Source organism: Furipterus horrens, unplaced genomic scaffold, assembly GCF_987537825.1.
Source record: "Furipterus horrens unplaced genomic scaffold, mFurHor1.1.pri manual_scaffold_2, whole genome shotgun sequence".
Taxonomy (NCBI): domain Eukaryota; kingdom Metazoa; phylum Chordata; class Mammalia; order Chiroptera; family Furipteridae; genus Furipterus; species Furipterus horrens.
This window is the reverse complement of record NW_028327172.1, coordinates 36,332,594-36,359,453: the sequence shown is the minus strand read 5'-3', so window position 1 is coordinate 36,359,453 and position 26,860 is coordinate 36,332,594. Positions and strand designations below refer to the sequence as shown.

General features: G+C 35.3%; 1 protein-coding gene across 5 annotated transcripts in view; it reads right to left on the bottom strand.

The window, feature by feature from the left end:
* The window catches only part of BTBD10 (BTB domain containing 10), an 84,263-nt gene that overhangs the window by 25,822 nt on the left and 31,581 nt on the right, over positions 1 to 26,860 (bottom strand). The gene's annotated exons all lie outside the window — the stretch shown is intronic.

Below are 26,860 nucleotides of genomic sequence, written 5' to 3'. Positions count from 1 at the left end.
CTAAGATGAAGTACTGCTAAGCATTCTGTTGAAAAATGGCTTCATTTCTAAATTGTTTAGATTTTAAATGGATGCAAAAAATGTAACACACTTCCATCCTTTCTTTTCATTTCCACATGGAATGCACTTTAAACACGAGCTTCAAAATCAAATTGTCATGAAAGACTAATTATGTCCTACTCTATTTAATTAAATAATTTTAGATCATGAAAGCACTCTAAGGGTAAAAATAATTAATGTGTGCAGAATAAAATGAGGACAAGCACCTTCAGAGGAGATACTTCTGGCTTCATGGGGCATTTAAAAGAATTTGAAATACAGGAATTGAGGACAGGAAAAAAGATGAAAAGTACATAAACACCAAAATCTGCTTCTAGCCAACACAAAGTAAACAAGGACTGAATTTACTTTCCTGTCTGAAACAACCCCAAAATGGACAAAATATATGAAACTAATAGTTTGCAAGACATAGTACATCATGCAAAGTAAGTAATCCCTCAAAAATGAAAGACAAATACTAAGTCCAACAACTGTTCAAATGATTAACCCTGAGAAAGTTTCCAGAGTGAACACAAGGAGGCAAAACCTGATAACCTCTGAGTTAAGGACATGGAGCTGAGAGGTTTGGGACAATGTGTAGGTAGAGTTCTCAGACAAAAGTACTGGAAAGGGAAAAACAGCCTGGACAGAAAACCTCAGCGATTTACAGAGTCTTCCTCGTGTACTGAGCTTAGTACTAATCAGCACACACATGTGAAGACTACCTGAGGCTGGAGAAAGAACCAACTCAAAGGATGAGAAGAAACAGTGCCCAGGACTCACACAGGGAATGTTCCTCCGAGTCTGGCTTGAAAACCTCATAATTCATAGGGTACTGTGGAGAGACTCTAAAGGGTCTTGGCTCTGCAACAGTTAATAATTAGACCTAAATTGAGCACTGCTCTAGTCACATCTAATAAATCTTAAGAGCAAGAGCTAAAAGACTCAAATTGTTTCCAGGTAACTAAACTGAACCCTAAAACAAACCTCAATAAGATTTATAGGAACACAAAAATATCCAGCACTCAAACAAGAAAAAATTCACAACACATGGGCATCCAATAAAAAACTATCAGGCATGCAAAGCAGTAGGAAAACATAACCTGTAAGGGATAAAAATAAATTAAAATCAACCCAGAATTGACACATATGTTACAAAGATATTGTAACAGTCATTGTAACTATATTTCTCCAAAAATTATGGAGATAAGATTTTTAAAATATGCAAATCAAACTTCCAGAGATAAAAATGAAGATATCTGAGATGAAAAATACACTGAATGAAATTAATGAAGATTACACATTATAAAAGAAAAGAACCTGAAGACACAGCAACAGGAAGTATCCAAAATGAAAGACAGAGAGAAAATAGAAAACTAAATAGGGTAAGTGAACTGTGGGTCAATTTTAAGTGCCCTAATATAGATATAAGTGGAGTCTATAAAGAAAGAGGTGGGGAAGAGAAAAAAAAATTTGAAGAAATGATGTCTAGAAATGTAATGACAACTACAAACCCAGACACAACACACACAAACACACAAACACACACACACCAAAAAAATCCCGAACACATTTTAATAAAAAATAAAACACAAAAACAAAGCAAAACATGTCAATGTGCATTTGTTATATCCAGTGAAAACATTTTTCAAAACTAAATGGAAAATGCATTTTCAGACACACACACACACACACCCCAAAATGAGAATTTATCACAGGCAGTCTTGTACTATAAGAACATTTAAAAGTAGTTCTTCAGGCATAAGACAAAATAATGCCAGATGAAACTATGAATCTACACAAAGGAATGAAGAACATTGGAAAGAGTAGCTACATGGGAAAATATATAAAATTTTTTTCTTAATTGTTTAAATCTTTTTTAAAAGATTAGTTTGAATAATAACAATATAATGTGGAGTTTATAACATAAATATTACTACAACAGCACAAAATTTGGGAGGTGAAACATAGACATACACTATCTTAAGGCTCTTATTCTACACATAAAATGGTATATCACTTGAAAGTAGACTGATAAAATAAAAAGGTATATTATAAGCCCTAAAGCAACCACTAAAGTAAGGAAACAAAGAATAACTAATAATCCAACAAAGGCAATAAAATGAAATCATAGGAAAGATACAATTAATCCAAAAGAGGTGAAAAGTGGGAAACAAGGATAAATGGAACAAATAGAAAGTAATCGGCAAGATTAGACCTAATCTTAACCATACCTATAACAACATTAAATGGCAATGGTCTAAGCCATAAAAGGTAGAACTTATCTGACTAGATATAAAAGCCATACCCAACTACAGTTCTCCTACCTCAGAGCTTCAAAATACATGAAGCAAAAACTGATAAAATTACAAAGAAACTAAACAATTCCATGATTACAGTTAGTGGTTTTAATACCCCTCTCATAATATTTAACAGAGCAAGTAGACAGAAAGTAGTAAAGGTGAATAAGTTTTGAACAACACTATCAACTGGCTTGACTTTTATAGAACATTTCACAAACAAGAGCAGAAAACTCATTCTTTTCATGTGCACACAGAACATTTATCAAGATTCTGAGTAATAAAACGAGTCTCGATAAATGTAAAAGAACTCAGTTATAATGCTCTCCGATTACAATGGAATTAAAGAAAAATTAAGTAATAGAAAGATATCTGAAAATTCCCAAATATTTGGAAATAAAATAACACCTTCTTAATAACCCATGGAGCACAGAAACCAGAAGGGAAAACAGAACATTTTGAAGTGGGGGCGGGGGGGAAGTATCAAAATATGTGGAATGGCATGACATATAACAGTGATTTGAGAGTTAAATTACAGTATTAAGTGCTTATATTAGAAAAGAAGAAAGGCCTAAGAAAAATGACCTCAAGTTTCCACCTTAAGAAACTAGATAAAGGGCAAACTAAGAAAGTAGATAAAACAAAGACCAGAGTGGAAATCAAAATAATAGAGAACAGAAAAAGAATAGGGTAAACCAATTAAAATAAAAGCTGGTTCTTTGAAAAGATAAGCAAAATTGATAAGCCTATAGTTAAAACTGATTGGGGAGATGGGGGGGATGAGAAGATACAAACTACCAATATCAGAAATGAGAGAACTGATATCACTAAAAAAATTATATATATTAAAAGAATGAAAAAAGAACAGACTGACAGTGACCAGAGGGAAGGGGTGAGGGGGATAATGGTGGGAAGAAGGGGAAGGGACTAGTCAAGGAACATGTATGAATGACCCATGGACATGGACAAGAGGGTGGGGACTGACTGTGGGAGAGGGAGGTGAGATGTGCGGAGGAGGCAAAGTGGGAAAATTTGGACAACTGTAATGACAACTAAAAAATGATTAAAAAAAAATATTATAACAACTTTATGCAAATAAATTCAACTTGAAAAAACTTGGCAATTCCAAACTACCAAAAGTCACACAAGAAGAAACAAGGTAAACAGCTCTATCTATTAAAGTTAAATTTGTATTTAAGAATTTCTCCTCTAAGAAAACTTAAGGCCCAGATGGCCTCACCAGTGAATTCAACCAAGCTTTTAAGATAAGAACAATAATACCAATTCTATACGAACTCTTTCTGGAAATTGAAGATATTTCCTAACTCATTCTCCGAGGCCAGCATTATCCAAATACCAAAACCAAATGAAGACATTGTAAGAAAATGATTATTAAACCTACATCTCTCAGGACACAAATGAAAATATCTTACATAAATTTTTAATAATTCACATACAGTAATATATAAAAATGTCAATATATCATGACCTAATAATCTATACCCTAAAAAAGAATGCAAGATTAGTTGAATATTCAAAACAAATCAATGTAATTCACTATGTTAACAAATTAATAAAGAAAAATTTTGTACTCAATATGCATAGGAAATAATTTGACAAAATCCAAAATCCATTCCTGATTTAAAAAATTAAATACTCAGCAAAGTAGGAATTCGATAGAATTTCATCAGCTGGATAAAAGATATCTATAGAACAACAATAAAAAAATACCCCCTCAACCCTCAAGGAAGAAAAGAAAACCTACAGCCAACATCATAGTTAGCAGTCAAAGACCAAATATTCTCCTAAGGTCAGGAACAAGAAAAGGATTTCCACTCTCACCACTTCAATTCACAAATCTACTACAGATTCTATCTAGAACAATATGTATGGCAAGAAATTTATAAAAGGCATCCACACTGGGAAAAAAAGAATAAAACTGTCCTTAACGTGATCATCTACTTACTGTAGACTCTAGTATAAAAGTTATTAGAACAAATAAGTGATTTTACCAAAGTCACAGAATACTAGATTAATATATAAAACTCAACTGTATTTCTATATACTATCAACAACTGTGGGGGACAGACAGACATGGGGAGGGGTGGGAAGCAGACAGGCTTGGTTTAAAAGATGGCTGTGCGGAGCCGCCCCCAGCTGGGCCCTTAGCTGGCAGGTTGTCTTCCAGGCCTGCTCTGAATCCCACCCTCCCTCCAGGGGATTTTAAAGATAGAATAGAAATCGTCGGCAGCCGTCCGTCTCGAGAGACGATGGTGTAGCCTCTTAAGTGTCTATCTGCACCGCCGAGAATGGCTGTGCAGTCCGACTCGGGAGTGACACGGCATCTGTCTCCTCCCGTGTTGAATCGACATCTTGCGATGACGCTGGAGTGTCCTCTCCAGTGGAGCTGAAGCTACAGAGCCTGGGCAGGGTGATATGGAGGGTCTGCTGTTGCCCATGCAGCAGACCCCCCCTCTCTTCGCAGCTGAAGGGTCCAAGGGAAAGACGGAGTCGATACAGCTTGGCTTCAGGTGCGCCGCAGGAGTTGCCGGTGTTGAGTACAACGTCAGACCGCCTTAGGGACTCCGGCTCCGGATTTTCTGTCGGGGTTTACTCCCTTAGCCTTTCCCCTGAAGAGGTATGCCGCAAGGCAGCGGAGGTTTTTTGGAGTCAGAGTTTTCCTTCTCTGATGTACCCTGACTGGGAGATCGAACCAGCGACACTTAGCTCGCAGGCCGACGCTCAATCCACTGAGCTAAACCAGCCAGGGTAAGAATAGAAATACAAAGTGGCTTTTAAGGAAAAGGGAACCTGCTCTGTTTTTCTCTGTAAAGCCTCAAATCTTTGTCAGTAAAACGTGAAGAACACAATGATTAAGTAAGAGGAAGTGCTTTTGACCTTGTGTAAAATACCTGGATGTTTCAACCCTGTATTGATCTGCATTTCCCTTTCACTCCCTACCATCTGGGGAAGTGCTGCATATTTTCCTTAAGTACTTCCGCATGTGGAAGTGGATAAAACCCTGGCTAATAAAGAAACGGGGTGATTTTCCACTAGAGAAAACCCCCTCCCTTCCTTCCTCAGATGGAGAGTGTCTGAGTAGTTTCTTCATCCATTCTAAGGGACCCAGAGTCTCTCTCACAATCAGAAATTGAAATTTTAAAAACAACATTTAGCCCTGGCTGTGTAGTTCAGTTGGTTAGAGTGTCATCCCAATATGTCAAGGTGGCAGGTTCAATCCCTAGTGAGGGCACATACAAGAATCAACCAATGAATGCATAAATAAATGAAACAACAAATTGATGTGTCTTCTCTCTCTCTCTCTCTCTCTCTTTCTCGCCCCCTTTCCTTTTCAAATCAATCGATATTTTTTAAAAATTTAATCTTGTTAAATTTACAATGGCATCAAAAACTAAATATTTAACAATAAATCTGACAAAAGATGTAGGAGATCCGCATGTTAAAAAACATAAAACACTACTGAAAGAAATTTTAAAAGAGCTAAATAAAAATTTACCATGTTCACAGGTCAGTAGGCTCAATACTATTAAGATGTGAACTCTCCCCAAGTTGATCTACAGATACAACATAATTCCAATAAAAAATGGAGCCAGTTTCCTTGTCAAAAATGACAAACTGATTCCAAAATTCATGTGGAAATGCAAAGCTACAGAAATGAACATAGTGTGCTGTTGGCATAATGGCAGACAAGTAGATGAATGGATTAGAAAAGGACCCACACACATATATATGGACAACTCATTTTCAACAAGGGTTCAAAGTCAATTCAAGAATTTTTATTTTTATTTTTATTTTTTTGCAAGCAGGGAACAATGTGCAGTAGCAGCTTGTCCCAGGCTAACCTCCTAAACCTGTCCCCAAGGCCCCCTTTTTTCTCTGACTTCCTAGTGAGCTAAAGCAGCCCCATCAAGATTCATTTCTTTCCTGTAACATTTCCAGAGAGCCAAAGCAGCTCTGCCTAGGCTCTCCTGTTGCTTCTTTTATCCCTAAGGAGTCTTTCATCACATGATGCTAAAACAAATGGATATACAATAGATGACCCACTTATAGGATCTCTAGGGAAAGAAAAAAAAGAACAATTATCTAATCTAAAGCTCAGGTCATATAAAGTTAACTCAAAATGAATCACAAATCTATATCTGAAACCTAAAATTATAAAACTTCCAGGAGAAAAAGGTACAATTCATTAAAGAATAAATTGATAAATTCAATTATATCAAAATTTAAAACTTTTGCTATTTAAAAGACACTGTTAAGAATGAAATCATATACCTGATAAAGAATTTGTATATAGAATATATAAAAAACTAAAGAAATGGGCAAAAGATTTGAGATATACAAAAAAAAAGTACTTGAAAAGATGCTGAATATCATCACTCATTAAGAAAATGAAAATTAAAATCACAATACCATTTCACATATATTTGAATGGTAAATAAAAAGTGACCATATCAAATACTGGTGAATGTGTGTATGAAATGGAAAACAATTTGACAATTTCTTAAGAAGTTAAAAATACTCTAGCTATATAATCCAGTCATCTCATTTTGGGTACTTACCCAAGAGAAATAAAAGCATATGTCCATGAAAAGATGCAAGCATTGTTAGCAGCTTTATTTATAATAGCCCCAAAATGGAAACAACCTAAATGTCAATGAACAGGTAAATGGATAAACAATTTGTGGTACATTCATACACTGGAATACTACTCAACAGAAAAGAGGAATGAACTATTGCTACAAGTTACAACATCAATCAAGCTCAAAATAATTATGCTGAGTGAAAAAAAAAAGCCAGATTCTGTTCTCTTCCAAAGAGGGGTATATTTTCATCAAATTCTAGGAAATACAAACTAATATATAGTGTCAGAAAGCAGATTGGTGGTTGTCTGGGCATGGAGTACGGTGTCAGAAGGGGCATAAGGAAAGGGTTACAAAGGACACCAAGGAAACTTGAGTGTGATAGATATGTTCATCATCCTGATTGTGGTGAAGTTTTATAACTGCATGCATATGTCAAAACTTATCAAACTGGACCCCAGAATAGGCCCTGCCCCTTGGCCTAAACAGCCTGTTATAAGAAGGTACCCTTCCAGGAAGTTGCCACTTAGCTGTTTCAATTACACTTAATAAAATCCATGCCTTTCTTCTCCTAATAGTTCATCTTTTCTTCTCACACTTTTATCACCATAGTTCACTATATTCCCTTTCACCAACCTACACAGAGTCTTGCATCCCCCGCTTATAACATGGTTCAATTTCTCACAAAACCAAAAGATTAAAAACAACTACCATTTCCAACTGATCACCACTTGAAAACCTCACAGGTCAACATTTATTATCCAATAAAGTTATTACAGAAACTCAAATCAGAATCCGTAATCATGAATCCTTTAAGATCACAATTTTCATCAACTAAGTAACATCATTTCTAGCACCCCTATTTAAATAATCTTAAACACAAAGCCTTATTATCAAAAGGAAGTATTTTCATTTTTAAATTTTACAACTATGAGCTGATAATGCTTCTGATTTTTTAATCTTATGCGTTGAAGCATAAAGTAAATCAACAGGTGATCTCTTCAAAGATTTTTAAATTTTACTATCATGGTCACTTTGATAAGCAAATACCCTTTTGCATCAACCTTTAGAACATTAATTTTGTATGAACTTATACATATGATTTTGCCACCTAATTTGTTTAAAAATTCTAATTATGGCCACAGCTTCCAATGTCAGGGAGGTTCCTAAAGACAAAAGAAAAATTTAAAGGTCTCTGTTATTTTGTTCATTGAAACTACAGACTCCTACAGAAAGAAATACTACTACTAAAGTAATTTATTTATTATATATAATTTAAAAAATCTAACAGTATTACAAAGTTTGTAAGAAAAAAAATGTCACTCTCTGAATGGGTAAATAAACTGTGATAATCCATACTATAACTTCCAGTGAAGATAGCAAAGTAGGTAAACTCTATACTCACCTCCTCCCACAACCATATCAAAAATACAGAACAGCCCTGGCTGGGTGACTTCAGTTGGCTGAAGCATAGTCTCTTATACACCAAAAAGTTATAGGTTCAACCCCTGGTCAGGGCACATACCTAGGTTGCGGGTTTGATACCCAGTGTGGATGCATATGGAAGGAAGGCAACTGATCAATGATTCTCTCTCTCCCTCTCTAAAATCAATGAACATATACTCAGGTGAGGGTTAAAAAAAATTACAGAACCACAATCACTGAGAAAAGCAGTTAAGTCACATACAAGAGAGCTGTGATAATGCTGCCACCTGATTTCTCAATAAAAATTTTGCACATCAGAAGAAATGAAAGAAAATATTCTGAGTGATAAAAGGCAAAGACCTACATCCAAGATTACTCTACCCAGCAAGTTTATTATTTAGAATCAAAGAAGAGATTAAAAAGTTTCTCAAAAAAGAGGAAGCGAAAGTTGTTCATCAACACTAAACCAGTATCACAAGAAATGTTAAAGGAACTTCTTTAAGAAGAAAAGATCAAAAATATGAATAAGAAAGCACAGGAAAGGCTTTTTTTTTTTCTTTCTTGAAGGCAGACTGCCACGTGCAGCGCGTCATTTGGATGTGTCTGGAGTCTTGGAAGCCTGACTACCCTACATTCTCCTACAACTGGACCTTGAGAGCTTGTTTGGAGGTTCTAGCAGGGGAGCGCAGCTACTCGTATACCCTTGACCTGGGAAGGTCATCCTCTTCGACCGAGCACACAGCTTCCAGAGGGATGCACATGGATCGGTGAGGGAGGAAGGGGACACCCGCCGAGCCAGCCAGATCAGCCGAATCAACCCGGGTGAGCAATGGGGTGACAGATGTCACAGCCAGAAAGGCATTCTTATTGACAAAGGTAAAGAGGAAAGCAGTGGATCAAAGAACTATAAAGCTAACACAAAGATTAAAAAACGAAAGTAGGTAGGAAGGTAATGTGCAAATACAATAATACAAAGGGACACACACAACACACACACAAAAAGTTCAAGTTTGACAAAAACATTAACGTGAGGGGGGACCCAAAAAAACCAGGAATTTACTTACAAAACATTGTGTATTTATTCTAACATGTTTAAACTTGAGTCACCTTCAAAGTACTCTCCATTTGATGCAATACATCAAGATTTTTTTTCCACTGCTCAAAACCGTTTTTGAACTCATCGATTTTGATACCTTTTAGTGCTTCTGCCATTTTTTTGTTTCAATTCTTCCATATAAGCAAAACATTTCCTTCTGAGGACTTTTTTCATCCAGGGAAACAAAAAAAAGTTGCTCGCGGTGAGATTGGGTGAATAGGGAGAGTGGGGCACAGTGGGCGTGCTGTTGCTGGTCAGTGCGGTGTGGGTAGATGCGTTCATAAATCACCCATCATGAAATGGGCAAATACATAGAAAGAGTCTTCGAAAAATTCACTGAAGCTGAACTCAGCCTCTCACAACAACGCCAGCTGGTACACTGATACAGATGAGTTCTTAGAACACTCCCACCCTCCAGAAGATAATACCCACTTTTCTTGGGTTCCCCCCACCCCTTGTAAAAGAGAAGCAACAACAACACCACAGAAATACAACAGATTACAAAAAAAATACTACAATTAAATGCCAACAAACTGAACAACCTTAAAGAAATGAAAAAGCTCCTAAAAACATACAAGTTTCCAAGACTGAATCAGGAAGAAACAAAAACTCTGAACAGACCAATAACTAACAAAATCAAATCAGTAATCAAAAAAACTCCCATCAAAGTCTTGGGCTAGATGGCCTCAGAGGTGAATTTTACTGAACATTCAAAGAAAGTAAATACCTATCCTTCTTAAACTATTCCAAAAAATTAAAGAGGAGAGAAGACTCCCAGGCTCATTTTAGGAGGCCAGCATTACCCTGATACCAAAACCAAATAAAGACACTACAAAAAGAGAAAATTATAGGCTAATATTCCTGATGCACATAGATGCAAAACTCTTCAACAAAACATTAGGGAACTGAATTCAGCAATACATTAAAAATCATTCCTAATGATCAAATGAGATTTATTCCTGCAATGCAAAGTAGGTTCAACATTCACAAAGCAACACATCAACAAAATGAAGAGTAAAAACTCTATAATAATTTCAAAACATGCAGAAATAAGCATTTGAAACTATCCAACATCGATTTCTGATTAAAAACACTCAGCAAAGTGAGGATAAAGGAAACATACCTCAACATAATAAAAGCCATAAATGACAAACCCACAGCTGACATCACACTCAAGGGTGAAAAGCTGAAAACTTTTTCTTTAAGATCAGAAACAAGAAAAGGATGTTGGCTTTTACCACTTCTATTCAACATAGTATTGGAAGTCCTAGCCACAGCAATCAGGCAAGAAAAAAAAAGATATCATAATTGGTAAAACTGTCATTATTTGCAAGTAACACTATAGACACCCTAAAGATTCCATCAAAAAAAAAAAAAAAAGTTAGAACTGATAAGTGAATTCTGTAAAGTAGCAGGATACAAAATTAATATTCCTTAATCAGTTGCATTTTTATACACCAATAAATTATCAGAAAGAGAAATTAAGAAAACAATCTCATTTAGAATTGCATCAAATTGCCTAAGAATAAATTTAAGCAAGGAGGTAAAGGACCTATAATTAAAACACTATACAAATTGAAGAAAGAAAATAAAAAAGATATATAATAAATGAAAGCATATACTGTGCTCATGGACAGAAAGAATTAATACTATTAAAATATTCATACTACCCAAAGCAATCTACAGATTCACTGCAATCCCTATCAAAAAGCCAGTGGCATTTTTCATGGAACGAGAACAAATAATCCTAAAACTTATATGGAAATACAAAAAACCCTGTAGCCACAGCAATCTTAAGAAGCACAAAATTGGAAGTAACATGCTACCTGATACCAAACTATACCACAAGGCTATATTAATCAAAAAAGCATGACACTAGCATAGAAACAGACACAGAAATCAATGAAACAGAATAGAACCCAGAAGTAAACCCACACCTACATGGTCAACTAATCTATAACAAAGAAGGCAAGAATATACAATGAGGTAAAGACAGTCTCTCCAATAAATGATGTTTGGAAAACTAGAAAGAAGGAGGAGAAAAAGAAGGAAGAAGAAGAAGGAAAAAGAATCAAGAAGAAGAAGGAAGAAGGAGGAGAAGGAAGAAGAAAGGAGGAGAAGGAAGAAAGAAGAAAAAGGAAAAAGAAACTAAACCACTTTCTTACACCATATACTAAAAATAATCTAAAAAAGGCTTGAAGATTTAAATGTAAGACCTGAAACTATAAAACTCATAAAAGAAAATACAGAAAATAAACTCTTTAACATCACTCTTAGCAATATATTTTTTTTTTTTTTGGTATATGTCTCCTCAGCAAGCAACATAAAAGAAAAAAATGAACAAATGACACTAAAACTAAATTGTTTTTTTTTTGTATAGCAAAGGAAACCATCAACAAAACAAAAAGACAACCCTACTAGATGGAAGAAAGATATATTTGTCAATGACACATTCCATAAAGGTTAATATCCAAAATACATCAGGAACTCAAACAACTTAACACCGAAATAAATAAATAATCTGATTAAAAAGTGGGCAGAGGACCTGAATAGACCATTTCTCCAAAGAAAACACAGAGATGGCCAACAGACATATAAAAGGTTGCTCAACATCACTAATTACCAGAGAAATGCAAATAAAAAACACAATGAGATATCACCTCACATCTGTCAGAATTGCTGTCATCAATAAATCAATAGATTAGTGCTGGTGAGAATGTGGAAAAAAAGGAAACCTCGTGCACTGTTAGCAGGATTGTAAATTGGTGTAGCAACAATGGAAAACAGTATGGAGGTTCCTCAAAAACTTACAAATAGAATTACCATATGACCCAAAAATTCCACTTCTGGGTATTTATCCAAAGCAATCTAAAACACAAATTCAAAAAGATATAGGCATCCCTGTGTTCACTGCAGCATTATTTACAACAGCCAAAATATGGAAGCAACCTAAGTATCCAATGATAGACAAATGGACAAAGAAGACATGGTACAAATATACAATGGAATATTAGTCATTAAAAAAATGAAATCTTACCATTTGTGACAACATGGATGGACTTAGAAAGTATTATGCTAAGTAAAATAAGAGAAAGACAAATCCATATTATTTCACTTATATGAGGAATCTAAAAAACAAAATAAAGGAACTAGTAAAACAAATTCATAGATATAGACAACAAATAGGTAGTCATCAGATGGGAAAGGGGTTGGGAGACTGGGTAAAAAAATGTTAAGGGATTAAGAAGTATAAATTGGTAGTTACAAAATAGTCATGGGATATAAAGTACAGCATAGGAAATAAAGTCAGTAATATTGTAATAACTGTTATATGGTGTCAGGTGGGTACTAGATTTATCGGGGGATCATTTTAAGTTATATATGATATAATATTGAATGTCAACTATTGATTCAAAAAATTTTTTAATTTTAAAGTAAAAATTGCCAGTCACTACAATAGTCATGCGAAGTACAGTATAGTACTGTCAATAATGTTACAGTAACTAACTGTATGGTGTCAGTTGGGTAGTAGACCTATCAGGGACATTACTTTGCAAGGCATACAAATGTCTAATCACTATGTTGTACACCTGAAACTAATATAATATTGTATGTCAATTTTAATTGTAAAAACTGTTTTTAAAAAGGAAAACAAACAAAAATAAATAAAAAAGACCTACTGATATGCACAACAATGTGAATGGATCTGAAAGCCATTATACTGAATGAAAAAATCAAAATCCCAGAAGTTAACATACTATCTGATTGCATTTATATAATATTCTTAAAATGATAGAACTACAGTGATAGAGAACAAATCAAGGAATGCCAGAGTCAGAGGATGGGGAAAGGGTATTACTCTAAAGGGGTAGCGTGACAGTTTCTTTGTGGTAATGGAACAGTTCTGTATTTTGATTGTGGTGGTAGTCACGTGAATATGTAAGTGATAAAATATCAAAGAAATATACCAGAAAATTAAAGAGTACCTATAAAAACCGATGTCTATAGTTTAATATAGTATTGTACCAAGGTCAATTTCCTGGTCTGATAATCTACTATATTTATGTGAGATGTTCTCACTGAAGGAAGCCGAGGAAAGAGTACCCAAGAACTCACTCTACAATTTTTGTAATTTCAAGAAAATCTACTTTTTTAACAATAAAAATTTAACAAACATAATTTAAAAAGGCAATAGACAATGTACAGACAGAAAGTAAAACTATAATCAATAAACTCAGTGATATACAAAATACTGTATCCATAAACAAGGGATGCTATATTTTTTTGATTTAGAATATGAGAAAAAATTCTTAGAAATTCAAAACACAATAGCATAAATTTTAAAAGGTCACTAAAAGGACTGAAAGAAAAAACTGAGAATAAAAGAATGAGAAAGAAAAAATTAGAGAACTAGTGAAGGCGGTCAATGTTCAACCAATATTTGTACCAGGGAGAACAGAGGAAAACAAATTTCAAAGAAATAATACATGAAAATTTTCCAGAAATAACTGTTGTTATTAGCACTGCTGCTGACAGAAACTGTCAAGTATTAAAATTTAAAAAACTAAACTCTATATATAAAGTGAAAATACTTATATAAGGAATCCTTATGTAATAATATACACATTGTACAGCCTTACAGCACTTCCGGAAATAATTTTACTTACCTTTAAACACTTTCAGAAACTAACATCATAACCTGGTGCATATTATTAATGTTTCTGCCCTGGCTGGTTTAGCTCAGTGGATTGAGCGTCGGCCTGCGAGCTAAGTGTCGCTGGTTCGATCTTCCAGTCAGGGTACATCAGAGAAGGAAAACTCTGACTCCAAAAAACCTCCGCTGCCTTGCGGCATACCTCTTCAGGGGAAAGGCTAAGGGAGTAAACCCCGACAGAAAATCAGGAGCCGGAGTCCCTAAGGCGGTTTGACGTTGTACTCAACACCGGCAACTCCTGCGGCGCACCTGAAGCCAAGCTGTATTGACTCCGTCTTTCCCTTGGACCCTTCAGCTGCGAAGAGAGGGGGGGTCTGCTGCATGGGCAACAGCAGACCCTCCATATTACCCTGCCCAGGCTCTGTAGCTTCAGCGTCATCACAAGATGTCGATTCAACACGGGAGGAGACAGATACCATGTCACTCCCAAGTCGGACTGCACAGCCATTCTCGGCGGTGCAGATAGACTCTTAAGAAGCTACACCATCGTCTCTCGAGACGGACGGCTGCCAACGACAACGATTATTAATGTTTATTGAATTTACTTTGTTTCTGGCTTTTGAACTTTTATATATTTAACAAAGATGCTGCTAGGCACCTCTTCAAATTGAGCAGTCTCTGAATTGAAGCTATATTATTTAATTCATTATACTGGTAATTTTTTTTAGTTCTAAAATACTATGGCTTTAAATTATCAGTAGGTATCAAGTATTTGCAATATATAACTAAACCATATATCAACTAAAGGTATTATCCTCCCCCCTCCCCAGCAATGTTTTTAGTTTTATTATGCATTCACTCTACCAAATATCCATTGAACATCTATCATATGCTACTGACTAGTCTAACCCTGGTGGATATAACCAAGTCTCAACCCTCAAAATTAACCAATTCTAATAGAGAAAAACATAGAACATATGAAATAAAAACGTTAAATAGCATACAGTGATAAATACTATGAGGTAAAATAAAGCCAGGTAAAGAGGACAGAGTCATCATTTTAAGGCAAGAGGTTCTATTTTACAAGAGCAATCCAGGTAGGATTCAGATGAGACAATGTCTGAGCAAACACCAAAGGAAATGAGAAACAGAACTATGGAAACACCTGAGGGAAGAACAGGTACAAAGACCCTGTGGCTAGAGTTATCTCTGGCTTTTTCAAGGCATTCAAGAAGGCCAGGATCACTGGAGCACAGAAGGAAGAACAGTATTAAAAGATGAGCTCAAGAGAGACAAGACCAGGACCAGATCATGAAGGACCCTGAAGGAATGTTTAAAGAGGTTTTGCTTTTGATCTAGTGAAATGGGCACCACTAAACTGAATTAATTCAAGTGGACAATAGAAGAAAGGGAAGAAGGTAGAATTCAAGTGAAGAAAGGGACGAAGGTAGAATTCAAGTGAGAGCCAAAAGTGACTTGAACCAGGGTTGTAACAGTGGTATGTGGTAAATAGTGCACTAGACTATATATTGAAGAACAAGACTTTGGAATTTGATAGATTGAATGTAGAAGGTGAGAGAGAGAGGGTGTGAAGGATGACTCTGGTTTTCGCCTGAATGACAGTGAAAGGATTGGGTTTGGAAAGTGCAGGTATATCTTAGACATAGAATGAGATGTTTATTAGACATGCAAGTAGGGATATCAAATAGGGAGTTCAATACATAAGTCTGAAGTTCAGGGGAAAGGTTCAGGTTAGAAATAAAAATTTGGGAGTTGGAAATCACTAATACTTAACATTCTCAAGCAACTCTCCACTACAGAAAATCATGAAGTATTTCTAAAAAACAGCTAGCCACTATTGATTGTGCAGACCTAAAGTAAAGGTCAGACATATATTTTATATCCACTGATCAGTCATTCATTCAACAAATATTTACTAAATGATACTCTGTGCCAGTTACTGCTTTGGGTGTGACTCATGATTGAGAATATTATAATGCATACACAATCAAGTACTTTAATGGTGTTTTTAAAAAGTGTAATTATTTTTTAAAAACCCTTGGAACATCTTCCCTCTACTTACTGCTAAAGGGAGAAAAGAAGATCAAACTAATAGAAAAAAAGATATTAAGTACAAATAAAAGATTACATTTTAGAAATATTTGTCAAATAATTGTGAATTTTGACAAATTAGTTTACAAAACAGGTTTCTAGAGAGAATTAAAGCAACCTCACAATCACTCATACTTTCCAAATGACCTTTCAAAAACAAACTGACTTGCTAAAAAGAATTAAAATTAGCCCTGGCCCGAGTGGCTCAGTTGGTTGGAGCGTCCTCCCATAGCTGAAAGGTTGCGGTTTGATTCCAATCAGGGCACATACCTAGGTTGCAGGTTGATCCCCAGTCCAGGCACAGGCGTGCGCAACCCCTCATCCAGACGGGTACAATCGCCTGGTGCCAACCCCTTAGTTCGGGCACATATGGGAGGCAACCAATCAATGCTCCTCTCTTGCATCAATGTTTCTCTCTCCCCCTTCCTCTCTCTCCCCTCCTTTCTCTCTAAAAAGCAATGGAAAAAAGTGTCCTTGGGTGAGAATACAAATAAAGAATTAAAATAAAAAACCCAAGCTATACTGCAATTAGATAAAGTTAAAGAATAAGAGAATATGCATCAGAGGCCCTTTGATGTTGGTCATTTAATATACCTATTCTCAGAAAAACCCACAGAAACATAGAATCTAAGTTTAGAAAAACTCTTTTAGAAAATCTAGTCCAAACACCTATCTAATATCTGAATCTCATCCACAAACCTATTGCTGTTAATGACAAGGAAGAGTAACTTTTTCTTTTTAACAGATTAGTTCTACTTTTGGAAAGCTCTGACTCTTAAACAGTTTTTTCTTAACATTAAAGTTTAATTAAACCTTTTTACCTGACCCTACTTCGCGGTTTTGGCTTAGTTAATTCTTTGTGTGAGGGGAGCTGTCCTGTGTATTGTAGGATGTTTAGGAGCTCCCTGGCCTCCACCCACTAGATAGATGTTAATAGTACTCCCTCTCCCAGTTTGTACATCCAAACAGTCTTCACACATTTACCAAACACCTAATGAGGGGCAAAATCACCCCTCTTGATCCACTGCTCTAGTTCTATCTGGTCGGACCAAGTAACAATGCTCACATTTAAGCATTTGGTACATGCCAGGCACAATACTGAGCACTTTGCATGTATTTTCATTTGTTTCTAAAACCATCCCAATTTTATAGCTGAGAAAGTAGAAGCTAAGAAGCTAGACAACTTGCCTAAATCATAGAGCTAATTAAGTGGCAGGTCTGAGATATGACCTACTGAATTCATTTCAGAGCTCATGCTTTTAATCTCAAACAAGTCTGACTCAAATCAAGTCTAATTCTTCACATATTTAAAAATAGCTCTTACTGTGAAACTCCTTACTATCCACCAGAGCTACCCCCAAAGCTTTAAGTTCTCAGTTATTTAAGCTGACAAAGCTTCTAATTTCTACACATCCTTCCCACTGAATATACACAGAACTAAAGACAACATACTTTATTGTACAGCAGAATTGATCTAATCCTCTTTTCCATTAATTATGATAGGTTTTTATTGGTAGGGGTGTGGGGAGATGGTAGAGAAGATGGGGTGATGGCAGCCATGATGTACTTCTGTTTTATATCATTTATTGCCAAAAACCACCCTCAGGTCTTTTCCATATGTGATGTTGTAAAGCCATGCTAAACTTAACGTATATTAGTGTTTTTCAAGCCTAATGTATATTCCCAAAAAGTTCATTTAAATTTAGTCCAACAATTCAGACTTTCAGCCTTTCGCCTCCTAGCACAACCGTTAAGAAGGATCACAACTAACCTCAAAACAAAAACAACCAAAACTGCCAGAAAATCAAACTGTATGGAGGTCTGACAACCAAGGATTAAAAGACATGTTCATCCAGATGGGTAGAAGGGATGAAGATGAGGAGCCGGGTGGAGAGGATGCAGTGTGACGGTGGAGGCATGGCAACCACGGCAGTGAGCAGAACGGGCAGTCCCACATTTACATGTCATGGATAAAAGCCTGGAGACACATGGATAAAAGCCCAGGCCAGACCACACAGTCCAGGGTTCCAGTGCCAGGAAAATAAAGCCTCATAGCTTCTGGCTATGAAAACCACTGGAGGTTCGGGCAGGAGAAAAAACTGCCTCTCTCTCAGGAGAGTCTGTTTAGAGGGTCCCCATGATCCTAGAATGCACACAAATCCACCCACTCTGGGAACCACCACCAGGGCAACACCTAGAGGGGCACCAGCCACTTACTGGAAGTGGGTGGAGTGACTGCAAATGGGGCCAGTGTTAAGGAGGTAGCATTGTTCCCTCTCAGACCCCTCCCACACACACAGCACCACAAAGCAGCGGAACGGGTTGCCCTGTCCTGGTGAATACCTAAGGCTCCACCCCTTACAACGTAACAGGTATGCCAACACAGGAAGTCAAAGCGGCTCTACCTAATACACAGAAACATACACAGGGAGGCTGCCAAATTAAGGAGACAAAGAAATATGGCCCAAATGAAAGAACAGATCTAAACTCCAGAAAAAGAACTAAATGAAATAGAGATAGCCAACCTATCAGATACAGAGTTCAAAACAGTGGTGATAAGGATGCTCAGAGAACTCATAGAGTACAGCAAAAAAAAGTGAAGGTTACACAGAGTGAAATAAAGAAAAATCTACAGGGAACCAACAGTGAAAGGAAAGAAGCCTGGATTCAAATCAATGATTTGGAACAAAAGAAATAAACAAGCATTTACCCGGAACAGAAAAAAGAAACAAGCACGCACACACACACACACACACACACACACACACACACACACACAGAGGAAGGCTTAGAAACCTCTGGGACAACTTTAAAAGTACTAACATTCAAATTATAGGGGTAGCAGAAGGAGAAGAGGAAGAGCAAGAAATTGAAAACTTATTTGAAAAAATAATGAAAGAAAACTTTTCTAAGTTGGTGAAGGAGATAGACTTACAAGTCCAGGAAGCACAGAGTTCCAAACAAGTTGGATCCCAAAAAGACCACATCAAGACATACCATAATTAAAATGCCAAAGATTAAAAATAAAGAGAGAATCTTTAAAGCAGCAAGAGAAAAGCAGAGAATTACCTAGAAAGGAGTTCCCAGAAGACTACCACTGATTTCTCAGAAGTGCCCTGGCTGGTGTGGCTCAGTGGATTGAGTGCCAGTCTGTGAACCAAAGGGTCTCAGGTTCAATTTCCAGTCAGGGCACATATATTCTGGGTTGTAGTCCAGGTTCCCAGTTAGAAGCGCATGAGAGGCAACCACACATTGATGTTTCTCTCCCTCTCTTCCTCCCTCCCTTCCTTTCTCTCTAAAAATAAATAAATAAAATCTTTAAAAAGAAAAAAAAAGACACTGCTGCCAAGACGTATTCAAAGAGATGAAAAGCAAGGACCTATAACCAAGATTATTCTAATCAGCAAAGCTATCACTTAAAACGGAAGGGCAGATAAGATGCTTCCTAGACAAGGTAAAGCTAAAGGAGTTCATCACCACCAAGACCTTATTAAATGAAATGTAAAAGGGACTTATTTATAAGAAAAAGAGATCAAAACTAGGAATAGTAAAATGACAACAAACTCACAACTATCAACAACTGAATCTAAAAACAACAACTGAATCTAAAAACAAACAACTAGAACAGGAGCAGAATCATAGATATGGAAATCACTTGAAGGATTATCAGCTGAGAGGGGGGAGGGTGAAGGGCGAGAATGGGGGAAAAGGTACAGGGATTAAGAAACATAATTGGTAGGTAAAAAATAGGGGAGATGTTAAGAATAGTAAAGGAAATAGAGAAGCAAAAAACTTACATGCACAACCCATGGGAATGAACTAAGGGGGGGGAGGGTTGCTAGAGAAAAGAGGGGTACCGAGCAGACAGGGGCAAAAGGGGAAAAAAATTGGGACAACTGTAATAGCATAAATATAATTTTTAAAAAGAAGCAGATAATAAATAAATTTAGTCCAACCATCTAATTTCAGAGATCATTTTGGATGGTTATTATATTATTTACTACCCTTCATCTTTCATTGTTGTGTACAAATTTGATAATTTGCCTTCTCCAGATGAGCATAAGACAAGGCAAACAATAAAGCCACCTTCCATGATCAATAACCTTTCGGTAGATAGCATCATTCAAAATCAAAACCATATTGATAAATTAACACAATCAACTAGTGGCTAACTCAATATTCCTTCATCCCATACCCAAGAATATTTCTTAAAAATGACTGCACCAAAAACTAAGCTTAAGTCCCAATACATTACATTGCTGCTAGTCCACCAAATATATCAGAGAAAAATCTAAGTTGCTCTGACAATCTATTTTTAGCAAATTGATTCTGGTTCATTTTTAACCTGTCTTCTTCAAGCTAGTCATAAAAGATCCTTTCTTTTTTTCTTGTTCTAAATCTTCTACCTTTTTCCAAATAAGGCCTAGAATCCTCTATCTTTTAGCACTCTTTGTATTCCCCCAAAACTTTTTAAGACCACAAATAATACCAGTAATTTTAAGATTTTGCAGGCAGTTAGTTCCTTTTATAAAATGTTTAACTAGCCCAGAAGACAACTCATTAATCCAGATGCATTCTTTCTCCATACTCATATTGGTTTTATGTCCTTTCTAGCAATGTTTGCTTTGTTATTACTATTACTAGCGGTGGTGTTGGTGGTTTACTCTTCCTAAATAAGACTTTTTTCTTCCCTTTATGCCAATCTATATTATTACACTTTCCTTGACTACCTTTTTAAATGTAATATAAGAAACCCATTTGGTTGGTCTTAGCTTTTCTTTTTTTTTTTTTTGAAGTCTCAGCTCATTTTCCTGATTTTTAAAAACATTCATTTTTCTATATTTTACTATGGCAATCTTAGCTATTTGCTTTGTTTTTAAAGTAGTGTGCATATCAGCCTGGCCCAGTGGTTCATTTGGTTGGAGCATCATCCTGTACACGAAAAGGTTATGGATTCATTTCCTGGTCAAGGCACATACCAACATTGTGGGTTCAATCTTTGGTTGGGGCATGTATGGAAGGCAACCAATCAATGTTTCTCTCTTTCTCTGCCATCCCCTCTCTCTAAAATTTAATAAACATTCCCACCTGAGGGATTTTTTTAAAAAAGGTAGCATGCATACCTTTGAAGAGTTCATTATGTAATAACGCTAAGGATCTGTCCAAAAAATATCAAAATTACATTTTTACTTAACTCCCTAAAATATTCTTCCTTTTTGGAGAAATTTATACTGTAGAATCATTGGTGAAATAAATTATAAAATACACAAACGAAAACACTAAGGAATTCTTAGGAATTCTGCTGTAGAAGACTATTCTATAACATTGGGGATGCTCATGACTAAGTTTTTTATTTTTATGGTATGAGTTATATAACAGTACATACAGTAATATCCCAAAATCACTTTAAGTGCATATGTATGATTTTCTAGTTTTATACAGACACAGAAAAAAGGTTATATGTAAAAATATTTAAAGTATTTTTCTTTGATCATAACATTTTATTTTTTCCATGTGCTTTTCTGTACTTATCAAATTTATGTAATAAAGATGTATCATTTTTACAACACAAGTATTATAATTTTAAAAGACTCAGCAGAACCAGAGGATAATACTCTATAAAGTACAATAAAAAAGGTCTAGCTTGAGATTTCTGCTTTTATAACTCTACTACTATAACAAGCTTAGAAAAACATTTCTGGACACCAAACCAAAAGCCAGTACTAGATAATACTAGTTAGTCTAACTATGTAAGTCACGACAACCATCAAGATGACCATTCAAAGTTTTAGAAATTAAATGGGGGAAATCACAAGAACTTCCTGACATTTCAAGGAAAGGATATAGCTATTAACTATTTAATATTTAAATACATTAATAATAAAATAATATAAAAATGTATATTCCCCCAATACTCCCTTCCTACAAAATGAAGGATCATAAATAAAAACAGGAGTAAAGGCAAAAAAAAAAAAAATTCAAAATGTTTTAAATTGTGCTAAAATTTCCCAATAAAGTAAGCTATGTCACCTGTTAATATTTAAAATGTCATGGCAAAAATAGTTAGCTTTATTTAGAAATTTTGTCTGGCTGAAGGTCAAGTAGAAATAATCCAAAAACTTATCTGCTTATACTCTCTTTCAGTAGCAGTATCTAGATCATCTATTCAAAGTCTATGCCCTATAAACTAAAAATAATAATTTTAACCAATTAAGACTTTATCATTCAAATACATTTGGTTCTGTAAAATACTACTACATATAAGTGGTTCAACTCATCCTAATTCATTCAAAAGTAAAAATATATTCACTTTCTTCTTTAGGAAATTATTTCACTCATTCTATTTCTCTCTATATAAAACTTCTTCAAATATATCAAAAACATTATTTCAAAATTAGCCTTTCCTTAAATTTTTTGATATTCATAAAAAACAATACCAAACATAATGCATTCTTAAATTACATGAAGATTCTAAGACTTTAAACGAAATAAAAAACATCAAACCCATTAAACCAATATACAATTTATTTTAAATAACTTGCCATTAAACTGGCCATCAAGACCTAAGATCTTTTAAATTCAGAAATGCAAATGAGCATAATAAACAAAGGCCAAACATCTCTCAATCTCACTCATATACATACATGTATAGAATTATAACCCAGCAATATCATGTAATAAATGAATACACACCTTACTTTAGTATATGCCAGGGTAGACACACAAAAACAAGAAAAAATTTTTGAAATCAGAGTATAAAGGGACTCTGCTTTTTCAAACAATGCAGCACTGAAAGCCAGGTCAGCATCCTTGGACATTACTAGGGAACTTTTAGCACATCTGATATTTCCATCATCTTCAAGATTCCTCTGAATTATCAGAAAATTTCCCAGTCTCCCCCTACCTCACCTGTCCACAGACTTCCACTGGCTTTCTTCCCTCTACTGTGTAATGATGCTATTGTGGTTATTTAGGCTTTAAATGTTCAGAGATACAACCCCCTCTATACATTAATTCAGTTCATTTTCTCACAGACACTGACTCAGCCGTAGGTTGTGCAGCACTGACGTTTCTAACCAAACAGCATTCTGTGAGCTGTGATCATCCCATTTCCTCATTTCTGTGCTGTGATTGGCTATTGTAATTGATAGACAGGAGGAAGAAAACTCAGGAGATAAGAGCTTAGTGATATGAAGATATGTTGCCAAAAGCCATCTGTAAAGCTAATTCTAGCTCTGTCAGCCTGCCAGATTTTAGAAAACTAGGATGCATCTAACTTTTTTTTTTCTCTCAATATTTCATTGTGTACTTATTCTGGACAGTAAAGCTTCTCTTTAAAACCAAAGAGAAAATATTATTTGTACTTTAAGAACCCACTAAGAACTACTCTTAAACAACAGAACTTTTCCATTTCTAAACTGCTGCTGGGACTACGGAGCGACTTAAAAGGGAAGCTGTAAAGCTCAACCTCCAAGCAGTCTCAGAAGAAGCAAGCATGCGTATTTCTATGTGGAAATGAAACCTTGCGGCAAAGTCTGATATTGAACATATGATGCATTTATCTCGAGTAACCTGAGCAGACTGCAGATTTGAGTTTTAAATAGTCAGATTCAACCCAATTCATATATTCAAGAGCTTTTAGCATATTATCAATCTGGGTATTTTAACATTAATTATATAGAAAGGGTGCTTTGTTTTTTTCTTTTTAAATAGCAAAAAATGCCTTAATATCGTTTTTTTAAAAGTTGTCATAATTCAGACCAAATATTCTTTAATTGAAATGATCTTTAACCTCTCAGCAAACTACCAGTAACTATAAAACTACTGAGAAAGAAACAAAGTTCAGTAATTTTTTTTAAACTATGTAATTCATTTGTATGCACTTGCAGAGGAGAGGGATCATAGGCACCAGAAGGCTACCCATGTGCTGGTTAACCTCCAGCCTTGTCTTACCTTTTATCAATGTATCACATATTAGATCTACATTCAAAATAAAGCTCAGAAAAACAAGCACATTAAAGTTATATTTGATGAAAGAGAAGACATAGGCAATGCCCACCAAACTCTCAAACCTAAATGACAGGGTACACATAAAAAGTCAATATTACTGTCACTTTTATAATTCAATAAATTTATTTTTATCCTTGCCAGTAGCAAAGGTGGGCGGGGGGAATCAAAGGAAAAAAGATGGGAAAAGGAGGCTATTCTAAATTGTGAAGAGAACAAAGAAAAAACTAACTTAAACAAGTTTTTAAACTAACTACAAAGACAATAAAGTATTCTTTCTCCTTCACTGCTCAAGACTGAATGTTTGTGTACCCCAATCATATGTTGAAATGTTCCCCCAATGTGATGGCATTTGGAGATGAGGTGATTCACGTCATGAGGGCAGAGCCCTCCTGAGTGGGATTAGTGCCTTTATAAAAGAGATCCAAAAGAGATTCCTAGCCCCTTCCTCCATGTGAGGACACAGCAAAAAAGAGGGTTGTCTGAACCAGAAAGTAAGCCTTACCAGATACAGAATATGCCAGCACCTTGATCTTGGGACTTTCCAGCCTCTAGAACCAGGTAAAATACATTTCTGTTGTTTATAAGCTACCCAGCCTACTGTATACCATTTTAATAGCATACCTAAACAGGCTGAGACATTTACATTTTGTAAATTTCAATTCCCAATTCTATTCGAGGTGGCAATGTACCCACCTGTATTTCGCAGCCTCCTTTAACCAGAGATAACCATATGACATAGCTCTACCAATGATTTATAAACAGATGCCTTGTGGAAATTACTGAGAAATTTAATTTAACATAAATAAATATAAATAAAACCCCTTTCCCATTGTCCCCTTCTATCTTTATCTTCCTTATCTGGAAGTTGGATATAATAGCTGAAGCTACGGTAAAGCCATCTTGTGATCATGACGAAAAGCCAAGAAAATCAAAGATTTTTGATCCTAACATCCTTAAGCTACTAAATCTACATCAGGCATTGCCTACCTGTGGACTTATGTACAAGAAAAATAAATCCCTAACTTAAGCCAGTGTTTCATCTGGTTTTCTTTTAATCAAACATCTCTAAATAAAATATACAAGATTCAAAAAAGGATGAGAGCAGATAGAAGCACACACTGCCATTTACAGGTTGGATGGCCTTAGCAAAGTTTCTTAACCTTATTCTTTTCATCTGTCAAATGGAAACAAGTAATACTATTCAGAGAACTCCACCTTCAAATTCAGTCAAGATAATCTCCAGAAGGTCCCTGGAAGGAATCTACTTAATCATCCAAGGATTAGCTCAGGTCTCTTTCACTGAGTCCCTCTCTGAACTCTTATTTTACTATAACTCTCTACCATAGTTTAGTGCCCTACCATTCTCTAATTATTCCCTATGTAGTTATTAAAGCATCCCACGGTGATACCCTGACAAATTTCTGAATCTCTCTTGAACTGAATGCAGGTTCTGAACAATATTTGTTGATTGTTAGTATTTAAAACCTCTCAATCAATTTAGTTACTATCAGTTTAGTAAACACCATTTTTAAAAAGTCAATTGTATATTTTTTAAAGTAACCTAAATATGTTCCTAAATACACAGAACAAGAGGTCCACAAGTGAGGCGAAAATAAGCACAAAGGATTTCACGATATTTTCATTAAAAGAAAAATTCCTGTATTGGTATTTATTTTCTGTACTGCAGGAGTCTACCTAAAAAGAGCACCAAAAATTACTGATGCTATATGTGTTACTAAAATAACAGCAATGAAAAAAGTAGTTTTTATACGCATGTAGCTTTTATAAAACAAACAGCTTATTTTCACCGTCACCACTCCATATATAATGCACTATTGTATAACAGCAGAAGAATATTAAGAACTAGGAAGGATAACATACAATTCACCAGAAAATATATATACAACATAACAAATATAAATATAGCCCCACACTTAAGGAGATAAAACCAGTATCTTTAATCTCAAAGACAAAATAATTATCCATGTAAGCAGGACAGAGATAAAGAACTAGAGTAGAGCCATCAGTTGAAGGACACACAAAACACACATACACACAAATGAACAAACCCCAAAACACTCATATCATTGGTATGTACTTATAAATTAATAAAATCAACTTAACATTTTCATTTTTAGACCTCACCACATTAATAGTCTATAATAAAGGTAGACATTGTCAGGAGACTTAAACAGTACCAGCCACTCATATTTTCTAGCTGCAGCATACAATTTAAAAGTACCTGAATTATTTCTTTAAAATTACAAAAAAGTTCAATATCACGGTATTCTTTAATTCTTTTTCAAGAAAGTTGATATTAGTTTTCAGTATCAGGAGAATTTTACATTTATGTAAGTTAAATGTTCAATATCCCCTAAGTAAATATTCATAAAGCACAACACTTTATGAAAACGTGCTTCCATACCTACAATAAATATGTGAAGTTTATGAGCTGTTAATTAACACCTTAAAATATCAGATCACTTTAGTGTTCTAAATAAGGTGGTCCTTAAGCCACACAGCACAAAATGAAAGCTTCAAAAATTATAAATGGGCTAAAACTTTTGAAATATATTTTATTTAATGCATCAAACTTTAAATGAACCAGTGGAGTCACTGCAGA